The sequence below is a fragment of the Schistocerca nitens genome, chromosome 8 (genome assembly GCF_023898315.1).
Source record: "Schistocerca nitens isolate TAMUIC-IGC-003100 chromosome 8, iqSchNite1.1, whole genome shotgun sequence".
NCBI classification, from domain to species: domain Eukaryota; kingdom Metazoa; phylum Arthropoda; class Insecta; order Orthoptera; family Acrididae; genus Schistocerca; species Schistocerca nitens.
Genome location: NC_064621.1, coordinates 149,282,193 through 149,286,337, shown reverse-complemented (window position 1 = coordinate 149,286,337; position 4,145 = coordinate 149,282,193). Strand labels below are relative to the sequence as shown.

Here is a 4,145-nt window from a genome sequence, read left to right as displayed (position 1 = left end):
CGTACACGAGAATCACCATAACTTTCACCTCTCACGCGCATTCCACTTACGCGGCGACCCATAATGACGCCATTCGTTGGATTGGCGTTTCAGTTTTGGCTAGTACTATGTGGCCCGTGTCTCATCCAGTGTTACGATACGGAGTAAGAAAGCCTCTCCTTCGCGCTCACAGCGCTCCAAGTGCGTCTGAGTAGCGTCGTAACGCATCCATTTCTGCATTCCCGTCAAGTCATGCGGAACCCATCGTGATGCAGATTTTCACATGCCCAGGCGTTCCTTCAGGATGCGAAGCATAGTCGTATGCGCTAATTTGGATTCGTGGGCGAGTTCACGAATCATATGGAGTCGATCACTGTCCCTTAACGCGGCAACAGCATGCACTTCTTCTTCAGAGACGCTAGGACGACCTGCCCGATGCATGTCTGCCACAGTTTGCCAACCTTCGTTGAAGGCTTTTACCCAACGTGCCACTGTTCTGTAAGGCAATGCCGATTCCCCGCACGCCTCTTGAAGACCTTGATGACACTGTCGTGCTGTACAACCTCTGGCACATTTGATCCAACTCCGTTGTTCCTGTTTCGAAAACATAGTGATAGCGTTACGTCATATCGCTCGCTCATAAATTGTTTCCCTCGATTGTGCGCACGCCGGTGACGTCGGACGGGCGAGTCCATTTGCTCGGAGGTAAGGTAGGTATGTCAACAAAGTGTGCTATCAGCGACAATAGTAGATTCCATTGCATAGTGTCTCCACATCAGTATTGCCACTATTTAAGTTCCAACCTACGTATTTCGAGGGCAGTTCAATAAGTAATGCAACACATTTTTTTTCTCGGCCAATTTTGGTTGAAAAAACCGGAAATTTCTTGTGGAATATTTTCAAACATTCCCGCTTCGACAGGTGGCAGCGCTGTACGGAGCTGTTAAAATGGCGTCTGTAACGGATGTGCGTTGCAAACAACGGGCAGTGATCGAGTTTCTTTTGGCGGGAAACCAGGGCATCTCAGATATTCATAGGCGCTTGCAGAATGTCTACGGTGATCTGGCAGTGGACATAAGCACGGTGAGTCGTTGGGCAAAGCGTGTTTCATCATCGCCGCAAGGTCAAGCAAGACTGTCTGATCTCCCGCGTGCGGGCCGGCCGTGCACAGCTGTGACTCCTGCAATGGCGGAGCGTGCGAACACACTCGTTCGAGATGATCGACGGATCACCATCAAACAACTCAGTGCTCAACTTGACATCTCTGTTGGTAGTGCTGTCAAAATTGTTCAACAGTTGGGATATTCAAAGGTTTGTTCCCGCTGGGTCCCTCGTTGTCTAACCGAACACCATAAAGAGCAAAGGAGAACCATCTGTGCGGAATTGCTTGCTCGTCATGTGGCTGAGGGTGACAATTTCTTGTCAAAGATTGTTACAGGCGATGAAACATGGATTCAACACTTCGAACCTGAAACAAAACGGCAATCATTGGAGTGGCGCCACACCCACTCCCCTACCAGGAAAAAGTTTAAAGCCATACCCTCAGCCGGTAAAGTCATGGTTACAGTCTTCTGGGACGCTGAAGGGGTTATTCTGTTCGATGTCCTTCCCCATGGTCAAACGATCAACTCTGAAGTGTATTGTGCTACTCTTCAGAAATTGAAGAAACGACTTCAGCGTGTTCGTAGGCACAAAAATCAGAACGAACTTCTCCTTCTTCATGACAACGCAAGACCTCACACAAGTCTTCGCACCCGAGAGGAGCTCACAAAACTTCAGTGGACTGTTCTTCCTCATGCACCCTACAGCCCCGATCTCGCACCGTCGGATTTCCATATGTTAGGCCCAATGAAGGACGCAATCTGTGGGACGCACTACGCGGATGATGAAGAAGTTATTGATGCAGTACGACGTTGGCTCCGACATCGACCAGTGGAATGGTACCGTGCAGGCATACAGGCCCTCATTTCAAGGTGGCGTAAGGCCGTAGCATTGAATGGAGGTTACGTTGAAAAATAGTGTTGTGTAGCTAAAAGATTGGGGAATAACCTGGTGTATTTCAATGCTGAATAAAACAACCCCTGTTTCAGAAAAAAAATGTGTTGCATTACTTATTGAACTGCCCTCGTATTTTTGTTAGGCGCGCTTGACAGTGGCTTTCTGTGTAAGATCCGTTCTGAATGGATATCATTTCAAAAGAAAACTCCTTTTATCGGACTTCGAAAACATTTACTCACCGAATAAATGGTTCGTACTGGACTATTTATGTGCATTTAATGAACACGGCGCCTCTCGCTATTTCAAGACGCAGTGTAGCTGAGGATGATTTTTAACATAAAATGAAACTAATATTAAGTAATATCACTACAATGAATAGTCACACATAAACAGTAAGTGTATAATGGCATTTACATTAGATCAGGTGTTGCATGTAACAATATACGAGTGCGCCTAGTGTGGTTGCGCCTCTACAAAACATAAATGATAATGGCGGTATGCCGTTTAAATCTGCCGTAATCGCAGAAACGCGTCCTTCTTGGCCCGCTTCTAAAGCAAAAAAAGTGCCGCCTCCTTCACCAAAATAAATTTACTGACGTAATTCTATATTTTTTTCTGCGGTTGTATCCTACAGTCGATACAGCCGTTCATAGCACTCATCTTTCAACAATAGTCTATTTCCAGAATGAGATTTTCACTCTGCAGCGGAGTGTGCGCTGATATGAAACTTCCTGACAGATTAAAATTGTGTGCTCGGCCGAGACTCGAACTCGGGACCTTTGCCTTTCGCGGGCAAGTGCTCTACCAACTGAGCTACCGAAGCACGACTCAGGCCCGCTACCCACAGCTTTACTTCTGCCAGTATCTCGTCTCCTACCTTCGAAACTTTACAGAAGCTCAGTTGGTAGAGCACTTGCCCGCGAAAGGCAAAGGTCCCGAGTTCGAGTCCCGAGTTCGAGTCTCGGTCGGGCACACACTTTTAATCTGCCAGGAAGTTTCAATAGTCTATTTATTTATGTTTGAAATATTTCGCATGTAAATCACGCTCTTGCAGCAGATGTGTCTTTAAAAACGTCATCTGATTGTTGGTCCAATATGGTGTGTGCTGACGGAAAAGAGTGCACCTCGAATTTGGTTGCACGGCCCGCGATAGGAGGAAAATTTGTTCTAATGGTTTGGACGGGAAAGGACCAGCAGAATCTAAGAGTATGACTGGTGGCTGTTTGCGTGTCCTCCCACAGTTGGAGATTTTCCTACGCTGTGGAGACAAGGTGCTAATCTTTTGATGTGAAGGGGAAGTGTGTAGTTCAGGGATTCACTTCTGGACGGCCGGAGAGATCGGTCGTGTTACACTTCTGCACCGGCATAACGAACGTTCGAGTTCTTCACTTCTGGTCAGCCAGAGTGAAGGTGATCCCAATAGTCAGAAATATTGCCGTCGCAGTAGTGTGGGCAAAGCCTGTCTGTTTGTACCTGGTAAGAACAGTCGTTTCATGCTTGTACTGTTTCTATGGGATCACACTCAATCGACGGGCACGGACCGCAGCTGCGACGTTATCCCCGTGCTCCGAGTTGTTGGCACGCGGCCAGCCTCTCAGATGGTAATGTATTTGTAGCAGCGGCGCAGTAGGGGATTCTGATTAATTTGACTCCTCCCAGCTTACACCGTCGCTTTGTCGCCATACGCAGCCACTGTTATGTATGAGACGGAACTATGGGCCTCGTGGAAAAACGGTGACCCGGCTGAGTCACGCAATTTGACTCTTAGTCTGATCACGAGCTGTGGCCATTAATTGCAAGCGTTGATCACGTAGGCTGACGTGAGGATCAATGAACTATACTTGACGGGATGTATCTGGAATATCTTAGGTGATTAGAAAGTTAGCAGACAGGAATACAATTAAATACTTAGCTTTAATTCAGCATCAGCGGTGAACGTCGATCTTGACTTTGAACAGTAATATTTACAAGTAGAGTTATAGATTTCTTTACAATTCTGATTGCTTCACACATACAGATCAATTGTCAATGCATAAACTGTATGTGGCGCCTGGCTAGCTCGTACCTACTGACTTAGCTGAAGGCAATGCTAACTAGCGTCTCTGCAAACAAGATTTCTGAAGCTATAACAAGTGAACCATTCCTATTAAAGTCGGCTCTAGAACTGA

The 4,145-nt window shown here is 46.7% G+C and overlaps 1 non-coding gene across 1 annotated transcript; it reads right to left on the bottom strand.

Moving 5' to 3' along the window:
- Window positions 1-2,726: 2,726 nt before the first annotated feature.
- Trnas-cga (transfer RNA serine (anticodon CGA)) lies at window positions 2,727-2,801 on the bottom strand. The gene has a single exon. It is a non-coding gene; the product is annotated as a tRNA-Ser (tRNA).
- Window positions 2,802-4,145: the final 1,344 nt, after the last annotated feature.